At 34.8% G+C, this 19,648-nt stretch overlaps 2 protein-coding genes and 1 long non-coding RNA gene across 3 annotated transcripts in view; 1 reads left to right on the forward strand and 2 right to left on the reverse strand.

The window, feature by feature from the left end:
* Window positions 1-19,648, forward strand: part of LOC126966691 (protein artichoke) — a 441,824-nt gene that overhangs the window by 191,250 nt on the left and 230,926 nt on the right. The gene's annotated exons all lie outside the window — the stretch shown is intronic.
* The window catches only part of LOC126966965 (peroxidase-like), a 388,039-nt gene that overhangs the window by 10,520 nt on the left and 357,871 nt on the right, over window positions 1-19,648 (reverse strand). The window lies entirely within an intron of this gene.
* LOC126966788 (uncharacterized) lies at window positions 1,164-6,769 on the reverse strand. The gene is made up of 3 exons (XR_007729809.1): window positions 6,683-6,769; window positions 6,078-6,245; window positions 1,164-1,339 (listed from the first exon to the last, which is right to left on the reverse strand). It is a non-coding gene; the product is annotated as an uncharacterized LOC126966788 (long non-coding RNA).

Below are 19,648 nucleotides of genomic sequence, written 5' to 3' on the forward strand. Positions count from 1 at the left end.
ACCTTCATGAAAGGACGGTGACGCTCTCGTGATTCCTCTGGTGTTTCAAGAGAATGTGGGCGGTGGTGATCACTTAACATCAGATGACCTATACGCTCGTTGGCCCTCCTCGTCCATAATAATCGTGAACACTATTATACCATACTCATGAAGTATCAAAATTAGGTTAATTAAGCTCTTAAAAAGATACGGTGTTTTACAAAAAAGGAATAGTTTATTGTTTGGCTGTTGCTTATTCCAATATAACTTGTAAAAATACATTATGGCTTCAGATTATTGTTGTACTAAACTGTGTTTTTCTTGAGATGTAACTTGCCCTCATTTAGCACTTGAGGATAGAAAAGCCTACATTATGATTTAATTTATCTGCGTGGATATTAGACGTGATTTTTGCAATTTCAAGGACAACACAAGAATTTCGTTTTTTAATGGCAATAAGGGACGAGACGAGCAGAATGTGCAGGTGATGGTAACTGATACGCCCTGCCCATAATAATGCAATGCCACTCAGGATTCTTGATAAAGTGAAATATTCTGCGCGGCACTACAACTGCGCTCGAAACCTTGAGACATAAGATGTTAAGTCTCATTTGCCCAGTAACTTTACTAGCTACGGCGCCTTTCTGTCCGAAACACAGTAATGTTTTCATATTACTACTTCATGGCAGAAATAGGCGCTGTTGAGGTTCCCATAATCTAGGTGGGCCTCTGTGTAAAGGAGCCTCCCACAGGCCATGTACATCCGTGTTCTTAGAAAAGAAAGTCTTGATAGATGGACAGACAGTCTATCGACCGAATAATCTTAGAAAAGGTCGTTTTCACGTTTGAATATCAAAAAATATTAACAATTTCAATCGTATGTGTTCAATAAATTGTTTTGTAATTCTCATTGCTATGAAGATGAGGAAAATAGTTTTCAAGTTAAAAGGGTCAGTTCATGGAATATAAGAAACACAAAAAAAGTGTGTTTATTTATATTTAGGCACGCAATAAGTTATTCTATTGTGGCATAATAAAACAAAAATCTTTAAAAAAATATTCCACGTGCTATTTTACGTTTGTAGAAAAAACCAATATTGTAATAAAGAAGGTATACATACAACCAATTAAAATTGGTTGTATTATACTCCATATTAACTACAAGCATACAAGCGTACCTGTTCGGGCATTAAATCCCGCGTGCAACTTATTTCTTGGAAGGTTTCAGCTCTCGAGAAGTTTAGACAGCGAATATTCCCTTTGTGATAAGGGTCCTTGTTGGGAATCTCTATTGGGATACATTTGGTGTCCTGTGAACTTTGCGATGTACAACAGTGCTGCCTTTTATAAATGAAATCAACTAGAAGTAATAAAAATGTTATCATAGGATATGATAATATAAAAAGTATTTTAATAAAAAAACAACCGACTTCAAAAACACTATTCCAAAACAATAGATATGCACTAAAAAGTATAAAAATAATTGCGTATGTATACACAAATAAAATTTGAAAAACAAAATTTTATGAACGATGCGGGATTCGAACCCACGACCTCCGGCGTTAAAACTCCAACTATTGATCCTAGAAGTGATGGTTATCACTTTAAAAACATAACAAATTGTTGCGTATTCTTATACAATTTAATTAATAAATCTAATTCTAGTTACGATTATTGTTATTTTTGGAATCGGTGTCCTTCCGCCGCGACCCGCTCTCGCCTCTCGCCTCCTCACTACTCAAGCTCAAGATATAATATGCACTAAAGTGCATATCATATCTATTGTTTTGGAATAGTGTTTTTGAAGTCGGTTGTTTTTTTGTTAAAATATTTTTTATTTTTAGATTTTTAGTGAATTTGAAGTACACTAACTAACAATTTATCTAAATATGTGTAGATTGAGAGTTGACTATGAATTGAAGAGTTCCGTTACTTTGTGATTGAACCTAATCAAACTCTCACCAAATTATCTTTGAAGTATATCTATCTATTGCTATCTATAGTCTATTACTATCTATAGTATTGCTATACGTATGTATATCAAATTTAAGACTTTTATGGTTTTCTCATGGATTCCACTGTCAGATCTGCACCAAAACTACAAAGAGACTACACGGGAAGTACCAGCATTCAAATAAAAAAAGAATTATCAAAATCGGTAGACCCAGTCGAAAGTTTTGAGGTAACAAACATAAAAAAAAACCGACGAACTGGAAGAGGAGGAGGTTCTCCTCCTTTTTTGAAGTCGGCTAAAAATTAAACATAAAATCATATTAATGTTGTTAATACATTATAATATCATAATTATATATTATTCTTATGTAAATGTGCTACTAATATGTACTACCAAGAAATTTAGACTTAAAATCTCACAAAGCGGAAAGATTTGAATTTTGTGATGTAAAATGAATTTTCTCATGTTTTATGATGCTATTACCCAAAGTGGAATAAAGAAAGAATGACGTGCATTTGTACAATGTTAAACGAGAATACAGAAGCAATTTAAACGTTTAAATTGCAGGCTTATTCTGATTCATCGAGATACATTGTTCTAGAAATACATGGCTACTTTTTGATATTCTGACGTCCTTTATATCTTATCTTATATCTTTAAACGAGCAATTCTTGTATATATATAATTTGAATCTCGGAAACGGCTCCAACGATTTTCATAAAATTAAGTATGCAGGGGATTTCAGGGGTGATAAATCGATCTAGCTAGGTTTCAATTTAAAAAAAATGGTTTTATCCATGTTTGAATGAGAAACAGCTACAATAACATTAGAATACAAAGTTCTGGTCGTTGTCGAAAGCTGCTCTTGGTGACTTCAACCAGCCGTCCATGCCGCCGTTGCACATGAGGAATGACACCCTGGCCCATACGGCAAAAGAGAAAGCCGAGCTCCTGTGCGCTCTTTTCGCCTCCAACTCGACTCTTGACGACAACGGAAAAACACCGCCGACCATCCCGCGGTGTCAGAGCTCTATGCCTGAAGTACAGTTCAGACAGAAAACTGTTAGGCGAGCTCTGTTTTCGTTGGACGTCAGGAAGTCGAGCGGGCCGGATGGCATTTCTCCAATCGTGCTTAGAACGTGTGCCCCTGAGTTGACGCCGGTGCTAACGCGTTTATTCCGGCACTCTTATTCCAAAGGCGTAGTCCCTGACTCATGGAAGTCAGCCCTTGTCCATCCGATCCAAAAAAAAGGAGACAGTTCGGATCCGGCGAACTACAGGCCTATTGCTATCACCTCCCTGCTCTCCAAAATCATGGAGAGCATAATTAGCCACCAGCTTATAGTATACCTAGAGGGTCACCAGTTGATCAACGACCGACAGTACGGCTTTCGCCATGGACGGTCGGCAGGTGATCTTCTGGTATACCTAACACATAGATGGGTGGCGGCTATTGAAAGCAAGGGGGAAGGCCTGGCAGTTAGCCTGTATATAGCGAAGGCCTTTGATCGTGTATGGCACAAGGCGCTCCTCTCAAAACTTCCATCATTTGGGCTTCCCGAGAGCTTGTGCAAGTGGACCTCCAGCTTCCTCACTGGGCGTAGCATACAGGTCGTTGTCGACGGATATTGCTCGAACCCGAAGCCCGTGAATGCTGGAGTGCCCCAAGGCTGTGTGCTATCTCCTACGCTGTTTCTTCTGCATATCAATGATATGTTGGACACCTCCAACATGCATTGCTATGCGGATGACAGCACTGGTGATGCCGTATACACGGGCCATGCAGGTCTCTCTCGGGAAATCGTCGACCAGTGCCGGGAGAAACTTGTGTCTTCTATCGAGTCCTCTCTCGAGAAGGTCGCGGAATGGGGTAAATTGAACCTTGTCCAATTTAACCCCCAGAAGACTCAAGTTTGCGCGTTTACCACTAAAAAAACCCCATTTGTCGTATCACCGCTCTTCGAGAACACTTCTCTTAAAGCCGCACCTAGTATCGGAATACTGGGTCTAGAAATCTCGCGCGATTGCCAATTCCGTGGCCATCTGGAGGGCAAAGCCAAATTGGCTTCGAAGAAGCTGGGCGTCATCAATAGAGCACGGCAATACTTCAAGCCGGCCCACATTCTAGCGCTCTACAAAGCGCAGGTCCGGCCACACATGGAGTATTGCTGTCATCTCTGGTCTGGTGCACCCCAGTATCTGCTCGATCCATTTGACCGCGTGCAACGTACAGCAGCTCGAATTGTCGGGGACTCAGTGCTCTGTGAACGGCTGGATCACTTGGCGTTGCGTAGAGACGTCACTTCATTGTGTGTCTTCTACCGCATTTATCACGGGGAGTGTTCCGAAGAGCTGTTTAACCTGATTCCTGCCGCCGAATTTCACCATCGCACGACACGCCACAAGTTAGGATATCATCCCCACCATCTGGATGTGTGGCGGTCCTCCACAGTGCGGTTTTCAAGAAGCTTTCTCCCTCGTACTACAAAGCTGTGGAATGAGCTTCCTTGTGCGGTGTTTCGGGGACGATACGACATGGGTACCATCAAAAAAAGCGCGTACACCTTCCTTAAAGGCCGGCAACGCTCTTGTGATTCCTCTGGTGTTGCAAGAGAATGTGGGCGGCGGTGATCACTTAACACCAGGTGACCCGTACGCTCGTTTGTCCTCCTATTCCATAAAAAAAAAAAAAAACAAATGTAAATTTCGCCACTATATACAAGACTATTATAGCTCAGATGGGACATTGGGTGATCCGGAAAGCAGAAGACCCCGGTTCGAATCCAGATGTCCTATTAGTTTTTTTTTTGTTCAAGTTTTGTACATTCTTAAGAATCCGAGCAAGGCTCGGTCGTCCGGATATTATATATATATATGTATATTATATAATCTGAATCTCGGAAACAGCTCCAACGATTTTCATAAAATTTAGTATACAGGGGATTTCGGGGGCGATAAATCGATCTAGCAAGGATTCAATTTTAAAAAATGTAGTTTTATCCGTGTTTTAATGAGAACAGCTACAATAACATTAGAATACAAAGGTAAATTTCGCCACTATATACAAGACTGTAATAGCTTAGATGGGACATTGGGTGATCCGGAAAGCAGAAGACGCCGGTTTGAATCCAGATATCCCATTAGTTTTTTTTGTTCAAGTTTTGTACATTCTTAAAAATCCGAGCAAGGCTAGTAAGTTTAATGCAGTATAACTTATATATATATAATAAAACTTAACCAATAAAACATTTTGCTCGTCATCAAGACAAAAAATGTGCCTTCTCCTATATTTGTAAGAACTTTACCTATAAATGTTCTTCCAAATAAAGAACTTTGACTTTGACTACTACATGATAAACAAGTGTAGGGTCGCCGAGTTATTCGCCGCCCTTACCCTTTTGTATACGTTAACACATATTTTGAATGTCCTCATGTTGTCATGTTGTATCGGCTAAAATAAGGGGAAACTTTCTTTTGAAAGTGGAACATAGTGCTTTCTATAAACTGTATTATAGTTATTATGATCAAAAACAAATTAAATTAAATTTTAGCACAGAAATCTATAACATATATTTTCAGGGCTGTCAAATAATTTGTTTATAAATTATATGTATATTATATACATATATATGCACATTTTATTTAAAAGAGTTGAGAGAGTTTCTTGCACCCTTCCTTCACTCACGGACATCAAAAAGAACTTCAAGGAATTCAATTCTGAGAAAATAAATGCTTTTTATGCCTTTTAATTGTTATTAACAAATGTTGTATTGCGTAATGTGTATTATATTGTGTTGCGTGATCTTACGTTAGATAGACTGTGACAGCGGTGAACTCGTCTAAAAAAGCGGCAAACTGTAACCTCTATTTTCAGCAAATTCACGCACACTAATACAAATCGACTAAGGTATTGCGGGTGTAAGACGTAGCTGTCATGCACACTAAAGTGATAAAAACTGGCCTGTTACGGTACATTGTCTAACAGAAGAAGGATCAGGCTCTATCTAGATGTATAAATTAATTATATAGGAGATAAACAATAAAATCATCAAAACGTGAAGTAGAGATAGGTTTTCGTACTCGAAGGAAATGACACAGTTTCGGTAGCATAAAAAATATTTTCTAATATAGATAAAGTACTTACTAGGACCATTCATAGCGCTTAAATCTTTATGGATTAACTCAATGAAATGAATAGCGGCCGCATTGAACGCACTTGTATCCGGGAAGAAACCAACTCTTTCGAGAGTTGTACGAATTTTGCGAGCTGACGGTAATGGCTTGCCATTTGTGCCTGTCCTTATTTCCTGACCTGAAATTTAATGATTATAAGACTGCGATCTTTTATATAACGTATAATATCATTTGATGTTAAAATGTGGATGAGTATTTAACTGATTGACAACCTTACCAGTGGGAGGCTACTTTGCACAGGATGCCGGCTAGATTATGGGTAACAACAACGGCCCCTTTTTCTACAGTGAAGCAGTAATGTGTAAACATTACCGTGTTTCGGTCTGCAGGGCGCCGTAGCTAGTAAAATTACTGGGCAAATGAGACTTAACATCTTATGTCTCAAGGCGACGAGCGCAGTTGTAGTGCCACAGAAAATTTTAGGTCTTTCAAGAATCCTGAGTGGCACTGCATTGTAATGGGCAGGGAGTATCAACTGCTGAACGTCCTGCTCGTCTGAACCCTTATTATTATTAAAAAAAAGATAAAATCATGTTCTCAAGGTCAAAAATTTACCGTTGGCATAATCAGGCTTAAGGAGACGTAAGTATGGACGACCGGCAGCACCAGCCGCTGGGTATTTGTAATTATTACAAGTGCCGCTCACTCGACTTCCTTCTTGAACTGTGCATGACTTTATATCAACTGTACACTGCCTGTAATAAATAAAATATTATCATAAAAAAATAATTATATACGGCATTAATTTTCCAAATATTCGACCTTAATATATATGAATATTTTAAATAGCTGTTTAACTTGAGAAATACCTAGCATCCTAAACTCAAAGTTCTTTATTTGCCAGAAACAATCAGGCGCAAAGTTGTTACAAATTTAAGAGTAGGCAAATTGGTAGGCACACGTTTCGTCTTGACAGACATGCAAATATTTCATTGTAACCTAAAACAATCAATAATTACTGCTACATTTAATTTGACCAACGTAAAGCTATATCTAAAAACACTACAATATACAATTACAATAATTAATGAAATGTTAAGAGATAATGTAGTAAAAATAATCACAAAAAATTATAATATTAAAAATAGTATTGGTGCCAGTTACCACTTCGTTTGATAATATTCGTTTATTAAGTGTTAATCATTTAAATTTAAATCTATTTAACACTGTCTCCTTATTTATTTCGTTTGGTAATTTATTAAATATTTTTACACACGTAGCATTCTACCAAATTAATGCAACCATACACTGTACAGATCTTGAGAAAGTTATTCAATGCAAACAAAAATACGGCTAAAGGAACTTCACTTCGCGTGGTTTCAAAACCATATCAATAAAAACAATAACAAGTCATTTTTCTGGCCATAACTAGAAGCATGGCGGTGATCACTTACTATTAGTTGAACTACTCAGCTCTATTGATGTCCAATGCAATAAAGATTAAGATAAATGTTATCTGTATATTATTGAATAAATTAATATTATAATAATAATAATAACACAGAATTGGAGTATGCTTTTGTAGTGTCTTCAACAAATAACACCAAAATTAAGATCTGTGTGTTTTTATTAAGTAGCTATGACTAAAACAAGATTATTATTATTATGTTAACATTGTTATATATGATTTACCTATTATATGTTTATAAGAACAAGTTATAGTAAAAACTAAGGAAGATACGGTTAACATACTCTGTCTTGCGTTGCAAGTTAAAAATAGCCTAATTATTCGATTTTGGTTCTGCGGTGTTTATTAATACAACATGGTTGATTAACCTGCGCGCGGAGTTAAGACGCTATCTAGCTATGTCTAAAAACCTCGAAAAGTTAATTTCATCTAAATAGTTTCAGCCGATTCCGAGATGTAGTAATGTAGATAGTTTGGTAGAGAATTTGAATTTGACAAAAAAATATATCGGCTATACTCATCAACACAATCGAAACGCTAATAGCACGCTAATAGCGAATCACAATTAAAGAAAAAATAAAATTAATAAAAAACTGAGTACAAAGTCGACTTTGGCAACTATAATAAAACTTGAACAATTAATTCAAGTAACTCAAGAAAAAGAACTTACTCAAAGGCTTTTTGTGATCGAAGTTGTTTCTTGAGCTCTTCATTAACTTTTTTCCCACTGTATAAATCAAATAAAACACAATTTATTTGCAGACATACGGACAGAAAGATAATAAGTCGTAAATTATACATTTTCAATTACTTCCTCTTTCTTTCAAGAGCACAATCATACTAATACGAAAACTGATAGCCGAACTGAATTTGATCAACTGTAACATTACGCGTGTGTCAATTATGAAGTATAACAAAAACTTTTGCATGTCTGACATTGTTTGAAGACCTGAACGATACATATATTCATAAGTATGCAAATATCAAACACCTAAATAAGGTAACCGATAGCTACATTACCATTACAAGCTAATTATTATTATAAGGCTGAAGAGTTATTATATCATAGCGAGACTCATAAGAAATAATGTAGAATTAGACAACACTTTTCTGTCAGAATTTTGAATATTTACAAAGACGTAAGTAAGCAGGAAAAATAAACGCTTTTGGTGTACCCCTTTCTATAGAAAAAGTGACGAGTCGTTCACTCGATAGTAAGTTATACGCACAGCCAATGCTGGTTACAATGTAATTAGGATTTGCCGTTTAGGACGTTTGAGACTTAAAATGTTATTTAGTACAGTAATTTAACTAGTTACGGCGTCTTTTTAAATAGGCACACAAATAGTGCTTCCACGCTACTAATTGACGGCATCACCAAACCGGCTCCCTCTGCAAAGAATAAAGAGATTCCTATGCCTATTTTTCTATAAATAAGCCAAGATTGGTATTGTATGACAAATAATAATAAATTCTGATGAAACCGCAGGAAATGTTTGAATATTTCTGCATATTAAACAATATCAAAGAATACCTAAATTATTTTATGTGATAAAGTTAAATAATAAGGTATCTGCTGATGTTAGCATAAATAGAGTTTCTCATCTTTCTGTTGCTCCACTAGCAAATTCATTACTCAAAATGGATTGTAAAAGATTCACTGCACCTCTATTTTGGTACAAAAATTGATTTGGAAGACGGAGAAACACTGCACACAGACATACTTAGTTCTTCTGTTACTTTTTATTTTGGAAGAATAGGAGAAAAGACCGCAGGGGTCATCTGACTTTAAGTGATCATGATCGAGTGATTGAGCTGTTCACAGACTCCTAACTTCCTACTAAATAATTCTGATCAAATAGCATTATTCAAGAAGTTCTTCGTTGAAGCCAATTGACTCCAGATCTGGTTGTGTGGGCTCCTTTACATTGGTCTATTCATAACCGCCATATTCTTTGAAGCCAGTGGTTTCAACTTCTAGACAACATAGAATTATATATTATTGAAGGATTGGCGAACAGACTTAGTTCTGCAGCATACGCGGTTAAAAACATTAGACAATTGACTGATATAGGCGGCGCGACTAGTTTACTTTAGTTATTTCCATATCAGTATGTCCTATGGTATATTGCTATGGGGTAACGCTGCCAATATTAATACAATATTTGTAATGCAGAAGAGGGCTATTCGTGCTATTAACAACCTTTTGACTTTGAACCAGGAACAGACATGAAATTATAATGCCTAATGATTTATATGCTTTTACAATAAGATCCCAGAAAATGTTCAAAACAAATGTATTACGATATTCAAAAGAATTCTTAAAAACATTTGTGTGGTAAAGGTTACTATAACATAAATGACTTTCTTAATGATACCATGATTGATAATGGAGGACCGGCCTCAGGCTGTTAAATAATAAGTTTAATTCTACGATATTACTTTGTAACCATATTTTTATGAAAAAAAGAAGAAGCCCGTTTGTTGCACCCGTTCTTTTCAGGTCTGAGGCATACTTTTTGGAATGGGTGGTAGTTTTTGACTTTGAATAAGTGATATCAGATCCTATTTTGAATATGAATATTTAAATTTAAATTTGAATTGGCAATCGCAAGAGATTTTGAGTACTCAGTATTGGGTCTTGACTAGATGAGGCATTTAGGTGAGTGCTGTCCCAGCGCAGATATTCGACAAATTGTGCCTGATGACAAATATTGATTGACGCGTAAACAAGGGTCATTTGTGACTTAAACTGTACAAGGTTCATTGTTCCCTATTAAGCAACCTTCTGAAGAAAGGATTTAATTACAGATAGAAGAATCATCCGGCACTGGTCAACGATTTTCTAAAATAGAACTGCATGGCCGCTACATCCGTATAAAGCGATATCTCTAGTACTGAAACTGCATAACTATGCTTTCTGGAAGCATCCATAATATCATTCTTATGGAGAAGAAATAGTCTAGGCGATAACACACAGCTATGCCATGTGTCATGCCTAATTTGAATGTTTTCAAAACACAAAATCGGTACCAATTTTTTATATTTAAGTGGTATCTCTCACTTCTGGGATTAAATTTGTCAAACTCGCTCAAAATGATGGTCATCTAGATGGTTGGCTCAGTTGGTAAGAGCACTCGGACGGAATCCAAAAGGCGCGGGTTTGACTCCAGCATCATCTATTTTTGGTACAAATTAAATTTATCAAACTTAATGATATTTGTTACATTATATTCACGTATGCTTTGTCGATACCAAAAAGAGAAATAGCTTAGTGTAATTTGGATCTCGATTTACTGCGTATAGAAAAACACGAAAGAAAAGCACACAGAAAAAAATCACTCTTGACCATTGTTGTGAAGTAAATACAATGTTTTTAGTCCAATTAATCAAGCTCATTGAATGATAATGTTAAATTTCCATTTTAAATACACGCACATAACATACGACACGCGTGACCTACCCCTGCATTCAGTAATACTCGTTCATACTAGCGTTGCAAAGATATTAATTATAACAGCGAGTTATATTACCCAATAGAAGAAAAGTATTAAATATTTATAGTATTATAGACCATCACTCAACAATAATATTAGTAATGATTACTAGATTTCTTTTTTCTTCGCTATCGCTTACCTAGACGCCTATGCGTCTGGAAAAGCCTGGAGTTGTCCGTGATATTATTGTCTGCGATCAAGCTGGCGTTTTTAATACTTGACGTCACGAGGTCAATAATGCAGATGAGCCATAACAATATTTTAAAGAATTGTTAAATAAATATTAGATAAATAAACTAAAATACACGCTTTTTATAGAAAACCGAACTAAAAAAATAGCAAATTTGTTTTGAAATTTAATATTAACCAATTCCTGCTTTACCATAGATGAAAATTATATACCTTAAAAGAATCTTATTTTGTAAATTGAATAATACAATAATTTTATCAAATGTACTGTCATCGATTCTCGATAAATCTATGATGTTTGAATGAAATCTGGGCGTTTAAAGTGGATCTAAGTCTCTCACAAATGAGTCCGTTACAAACAAACATGAAGATAATAAAATGCGTGTAACAACGTTCATGTGGTTAAAATCTGCTAGGATAACATAAATGTTTTTTTTAATGATACCACTGATTGGGAATTAAGCGACCATCCACAGGCTATTAAATAATGAATTTTTCAGACCTAGTATTCCGATGCAAAGGCGAGGCATCAAGGAGAGTGTCGTCGAAGAATGTTAAACGACGAAAGGTTTTTTTATGGTTAGCGCCCAAATAGGAGTCTTACGGGGATTGATTTGTTCAAAGTTCATTTTGACCGATTTCGCTATTTTCTCAAGAAAAAGAAAGGAAATATACACAAAAAAACTGTATCATTACTATAAGTATCCTCTTTATATATATATTTAAAGATTCTTGTATTTTTAAATTAACATACAAGTTGCACTTAAAACTTATTTTCACTAAGGTTGTATTCCTCAGCTAATCTGTAAACAACCTGTTCAACTCATAACAATAATCCTAAGTTTTACTTAACCCGAATAATTCTGGCTTTAGTCACTTCATTTCGCTGGTATCACGAGTTCTCTGTAATGATAACCTATAATTGCACGTTGCCAGATCCATTAACTTCGTCCAAATTTCGTCTGAGATGGACTTCTCGCAATAAAACTTAATGATCTTACTAAGTTCTTCTTACCCTCCGACCAAAGTCTGAAGTAGGAATCTTACAGGTGGTGTAATGGTGTAACAGGCTGATGTTAATTGATACGCCCTGCCCATTACAATACATCAGCGGACGGGATGACGGCGCTCGAGTGACGCGCACGCGGTGGACACGTCATGACCTTAGAGTGACGGGTGACTAAGTAAGCCACCGGCGAGATTTTCGTGACCTACGCTGGTGGGAATATCTAATTATTTGTGTTGGTATTGATAAAATTGTTTTGTTTTTTTAATATCTAATTTTTAAAAAATTAACAAACAATATTAAGTTAAAGTGTATAGTAAAAACAACAATTTAAAATTGACTATACAGTAGTTACTTACCTACTAGTTACTTATTATTGTAGTATGATAAGATAAACAAATTTAACAAGACAATATTAGGATATTCTTAAATACTAGAGTAGCACAAATTCTTATTTGATTTTTGATTAAAAATAGACTTTTGAGTATTTTTTTTTGGGAATAAGATGTCATGAAAATCCGATCATATGCAATTTATAAGACTGTCCACGCGATGCTTACATTTCAGATCAAGTACTTAAGATGGTGGAATGTTTTTTATTATTATTACTATCATATAGAACATGTTAAAGATAAAATACTTTCTCTGTGTTGTTTTATAATTCAATTAGCTAATGGCACTTTGTTTTCGATAGATATCATCAGTTATTTGTCCAATTATCTTTCGTTATTAAATTAATTGCTTACTTCACTTCAGTGATACAATTACGACAGCGAGGACTCGATATAAGTTGAAGGCTTAAAAGAAAAATATTAAACTAAATATTATAATCATGATAAGTACTATTAAGTCAGTGTCACCAGCAGAGTTTCCAAAAAGGAATAATCTATTTTTCCAGGAACGAAATAATTTACATCAAATTCGACGCTTACTATATTTACAAGCAATTTTTGGAATAAATCGTTTGTACTTACTTGTGAACAATAAATTCATCCGATGGGTATTCTATTTCATCAGTGGATTTATAATATTTATAGCTGTTTCCAGTATCTTAACCGAGACATTGGCCCGAGCCAGTTACATAGTTGTAAAAGATGCCTTGGTAGTTGAATACATATTATTGTCTATAAATGCTCTTTTCTTAGTTCGGAGTACGGCAAAGAAGTTTATTAAGAATCTTAATTCTTTTGACGAATCTTTAAATATTTATACGAATAATAAGTTATCAAATGTAACTGTAGCACATATATTTTTGATCACTCTTGCTGTATTTTATATGGTAACTGAAGGTTTATTTTTTTATGCTTATTACGAAACAGGAATACTTGTGGATACTAAATATATTTTGTTGCTCATAACCACAATAGCTCAAGATGTAGAAATAATCTTAGTCTGTACAATGATAATATTTGTGTTGCGAAGAGTAAAAGTTTTAAAAGGTCACGTAATTAAGTTATTTGTAATGCAGAATGAAATTATAATTGAAAAGAACACATTTGAAGAATTATCATTCAAAACTAATTTGGATATAAGTTCAGTGCATAAAGCATTTGAACAGTTACATAAATGTTCAACACAGCTGAATAGAATGATTAGCTTTCCGGTAATAAAGATTTTTATAATATTTTGATAAATAAAGAGTCTTGCCCGATACATAATAATGTAGGTGATAATTTTTTTCAGATGATGGTTATAATATTTTCATCAGGATTGTCATCTATAATGTATTTAAAAAATATTGTAACACTGGTTCAAACCTCCAGGTTGGATGTTTTTGTAAGTTTGATAATTAATTTATTAGGAACTAATAAAATTTATTTCGCCTCGTCCATATCTATGATATACATTACCGGCCTTACAAATAAACTTGTATAAAGTTATACCTGAGAATAAACCAAGAATATTCAAAATGTTGACTAACGGCCGTTTTCAATAACCTATCTTAGTTTAACCCTTAGTTTAACCTACTACAGGTAGACAAACCTATCCTTTTACGCTTACTTAGATTTCAATAACCTATCGACACATAGCATTGGGCTATGATTAATATATTGGACATAACTATGGATAGATAAGATTTTGTCATTAAACGGTGATAGAAATGTATCCGTAACTAGAGATACGTTATTGAAACGAGCCTAAATATAGCTGACAACACTGTCAATACAATGATTATTCTGAAGTTTACCGAATATCAACCAGCCTTGCAAATAATCGCGGGAAACCACAAATGATACCACAGATTGGGAATGGAGCGACCGCAGGCTTAAGTAATAGATTTTATTGTACGATATTACATTGTAACCATATTTCTTATGAAATAAATTTAAATTGAAAATAGTGTAAAAAAAGTATATTTTATTGTAAAAAAAGCGTGGGGTGTAGAAGAATTATTATTTTAATAATATCTTAAGAAGCTAATAAATATAAATTATTTTATGTGTCGAAGAAAACTTTTTTTTTTTATGGAATAGGAGGACAAACGAGCGTACGGGTCACCTGGTGTTAAGTGATCACCGCCGCCCACATTCTCTTGCAACACCAGACGAATCACAAGAGCGTTGGCGCCCTTTAAGGTGGAGAAGGTGTACGCGCTTTTTTTGGAGGTACCTATGTCGTATTGTCCCGGAAACACCGCACAAAAACCGCACTGTGGAGGACCGCCACACATCCAGATGGTGGAGATGAAATCCTAACTTGTGGCGTGTCGTGCGAAGGTGGAATTCGGCGGCAGGAATCAGGTTAAACTGCTCTTTGGAACACTCCCCGTGATAAATGCGGTAGAAAACTATTTAGTTCCAAATTTCTTAAATATCCTGTAGGTCTTGATTTCTAGTTTTAAAAATTTAATCACTTTAATAAAATTTTGCAGTTGGATCAAGCACTAATGTTGAATATGATTTTATTTTGCATAAAATATACAATAATGGATATACTGCCATGTTTCTTCTCAAATAAAACTACATCACAAGTCGCTGCCCTCCGAGCAATTCTTCACGATGCTGTAAATACATCAGTAACGTATCGTTCATACATTGAACATTGATCTTAGTAAGATATAAAGTTTAAAATTATAATTGTTGCTAAATATGTGTTACCTTAGTTTCTAAAGATAGAACGTTATCCAATCTCCAACTTATTAACACGTGCCACATTTAATAAAAGAAGTGACTATAATCAAACGAGTTTCACTATTATAACTTCGCGGGACTATCATTTGCGATGTTCAATAATTAACTATCAAGTGTCGTGGATTTGTGCGCAAATACATATAAAGTGAATCTGTATAAGTGGAGGGTACTTTCAAACTGGATAAACTAACAATCGTGCTTATGACGTTTGAGCTCTAATCAAGACACCGATAAATTTACATTGTATATTTCATACAGAATCCTAGATAACGCATAGCTCTGTGGTCTTTAAGCAGACTAATACAGCGGTGCCCCAGGTTCAAATCTACATTTAATATTTAATTTAGTGTTATTACTGTTTTTTTCTCTTCTTTTATTGTTTTTAATATTTACATTATTTGCAAAAAATGTCTATGATCTGTGCAGGGTGTAATGATGAAATAAGACGTACTAAACCGTGGGTAAAATGCCCCAAGTGTAAAACTGCTTCCATCAAACCTGCGTGAACTATAATAGTAACAAAAGCTTGCCACAGTCGAGAATTGCAGAGGGATGGTTATGCCCAGATTGCTCTGCTAAAGCCAAGCGCGGTGGTGATAATTCAAGTACACCCATTAAGATAGCGCAAGATAGTGGCAGTCCGTCGTTTATTAGTGAAACTAATAATGAAGCCGTCGTATTATCACAATTTATTTCCGATGCTCAATTGACCAAACTTAAAAATGAGATAGTCCAAGCTATGAAGAAGGAACTACCGCAGATGATTTTAGCTCAAATGACGACAGTAATATCGCCTTTGGAAGGGCGGCAGAAAGAACTTCAAGGCTCTGTTACATTTCTGAGTGAAAGGTATGATGATTTCAGCATCAAAGTGGAAAAGTTAGTGCTTGACAGTCAACGTCATGATGAGCTTATTAATAAAAATATTGCGGAAATCAGTAGACTAAATGAGACAGTAAGATTTTTAGAAAAAATTGAGTTCAAATCTGAGAATTTGGTGAGCATAATAAAGCAGATTGCAACCACTGTATCATTAAAGATTACGATGTTATGAAAGTTACCAGAGTGCCAAAATTAATAAAGACAACAAGAAACCGCGAACAATCGTCGCTAAATTGACGAGCCCTAGGCGCCGCGATGAATTTCTCTCTGCCGTGTCTCGGTATAATAAATCGAATCTCTCTAATAAACTCAACACGAACGTCGTGGACATTGGTGGAGATAGATTGCCTATATATGTTGCTGAACATCTGTCACCTGCGAACAAGTCTCTCCACGCTGCTGCTCGGCTGAAGACAAAGGAGAGTAAATATAAGTTTGTGTGGATTCGCGATGGTCACATCTATGTAAGAAAGGATGAAAATTCCCGCTATATCCTCATTAAATTTTCCCAATCTTTAGATAAAATAGTTTAAGAATATTAGTTTATTTTTTATGTCAAGGTTCTTTTAGTTCATTTTACGACCAACTATGGGTCTGAAAGTCTATTTGCAAAATATTAGAGGTATGAATACTAAATGTGTAGATATTTTTAACACTATATTATGAACTGACTTAGATGTAATAAGTTTATGTGAGACATGGCTAACTGATGCTGTATTTTCTTCAGAAATTTTTGATGCTAGATATCGAGTAATAAGGCGTGATAGGGATTCCAATTTCTTGAAAAAGCATATCAAAGATCATGGAGGTGGAGTGCTAATTGCTTTATCAAAACATATAAACTACGAACTTTTAAACGTTAACGAAACTGATCTTGAAGATCTGTGGGTGCGTCTCCGTATAAATAGTTTTATTATTAATCTTTGCGTGGTTTACATACCTGCATATTGCTGTATTTAAACAATTCTTGAACAAATGTACTCAAATAGTTCCATCATCACCTACTATTAAAACTATGATCATGGGTGATTTCAATATACCCGATACTATATGGCAAAGGTATCATACGAACATTGCTCTCAAGAACAACGATAGGTTACATTTCCTCAATGATTTTATGAACAAAACTAACTTAATGCAATATAATAAAATTACAAATTGTTGTAATAATGTTCTTGAATTAATATTTACAGATCTGAATGTAATTAGTGTGACTCGCACTGTTCCATTATAGGAAGATAGATAGAAGATAGATGATTAAATTTATCTTCTGGTCTGCATAAGCAGACACAGATAAATTTCATCCACCAATTGATTTTTCTATAGATTTATCCAAGCACTTAAGAGAGAACACACCTTTTCCTATATTAAATTTTAGAAAAACTGACTACGCGAAATGTATCACAGAAATAGGTGACATTGATTGGTTTAGTGCTGATTCATTACAATGCAATGATTTCGTAGATTTTTCTATAACAATCTCTGGGATATAATTAATAAAAATACGCCTTCTGACATCCTAAAAGTACTCGACATCCTACATGGTTTTCCAAACCACTAATTAAGACATTAAAAGAGCAAAGTAAATATCATCATCGATTTAAAGCCTACAACAACCCTCGCGACTATGATCAGTATGCTCTGCTAAGGACTCGCTCAAAATTATTGATGAACCAATGTTTCCGGTCTTATATATGTAATATAGAGTGTAGTCTTAAAAATAATGTGAAAGCATTTTGGCGATATACCAAATCTAAGCGTATTACCAATGATCTGCCTGAGTCAATTAGATATTTGAATAAAACTGCTAGCTCTGGAAATGATATATCGAATCTTTTTGCTGAATACTTCTCATCTGTTTACAAATCTAATAACTCAACTACAGCGTATAATCCAGATTTTCCAAGTTCCAGTTACTCAATATGTTCAATTAAATTTTCTGAATATGAAGTATATAAGCACATCAACAAAATCGGGTAGTGGACCAGATAAGATACCACCAATATTTATTAAGATGTGTGCGTCGTCTCTGAAAGTACCGTTGACAATTATTATAAACAAATCACTAAGTGAAGGGGTTTTTCATGTGCCAATTTTATAACGAGTTAAGTAGTATTAAAAATTGTGAAATCGACATATTTAATCAAAGTTTATATAATTTTAAAATAACAATTAAGAAGCACTGTACCATAGAACTCAAATATTAGTTGTACTTACATATTTTCAATGTGATTGTAAAAAAATATAACGCTGTGTACAATAGTTAGATTAACAATTTCATAGTGATAAGATCTTTATTTTTATTTTATATTTCACATGTTTTACTTTGTAATCGTTTTTGTACCTAAATTAAATAAATAAATAAATTTTAGTTAAGATAAATTTATGTGGTAATGAGTTTAAATTTTTGTCTGAGCATTATAACATATGTTACTGCACGAAAATTACTAGAAGAAATTTATTACAAATACTCTTTTCAATGCGTCTGTCTGTCTGTTAAGGGAATTCTGCTAGGGTTATTACTTTCTCAATTTTGAGGGTGAACAATTCTGGTTAAGCGTATGGTAGGTTATGCTAGTTAGGTAGGTAGTACTTACAATATTGATAGGTCTATTTATTTAATTAGGTATGTCCTACCTACCTAATGAAAGTTATTTCGAGTGACACACTAATATTGAAAACTCACCCTTTAGACAGCCCTACTCACCCCAAAACTACATTATTTTCAGTTGATATTTTAAAATGTGCTTACATATGCTAATCGGCAAATATGACTTAATTTTTTTCGTTTCTTTTAAGCCTCATCGATTCAGCGACATAAAAAACAGTACTTTTGCTATAAAATGAAAGTAAAAAAACATGAAAATCGGTGCTTTATGGTGCTTTATTTTGATAGACTTTTTTTCGTATTTTTCGTGTCGTGGATACTTAGTGTTTATAAAATTCTTACTAGTAAGATTTGAATAAAATTTGTTTTTGACTTCCTTGTCCCCCGCAATCCCTTAACACCCCATTCTACGGTAATACATTTAGTAAAAAAAGACTTTCATTAGACTATTAAGATACGAGTTAAATATAAACTAAAACTATTTAAAAAAAAAACACCTACACGTTTATTCTGAATCAATTACAGAAAGCAATTAAAATTATTTCAAATGTTGATAAATAATTATGATTGAATTTGCTGAATGCAGTGAAGTGGCAGTGGGCAGGGCACATAGTTCGACGGACAGATGGCCGTTGGGGCAGTAAAGTCCTCGAATGGCGACCACGTACCGGAAGACGCAGTGTTGGTCGGCCACCCACAAGATGGACCGACGATCTGGTCAAGATCCGGAATACGTTGGATGAGGGCAGCGCAGGACCGATCGTCGAGGAGGCCTTTGTCCAGCAGTGGACGTCTTCCGG

The sequence above is a fragment of the Leptidea sinapis genome, chromosome 11 (genome assembly GCF_905404315.1).
Source record: "Leptidea sinapis chromosome 11, ilLepSina1.1, whole genome shotgun sequence".
NCBI lineage: Eukaryota > Metazoa > Arthropoda > Insecta > Lepidoptera > Pieridae > Leptidea > Leptidea sinapis.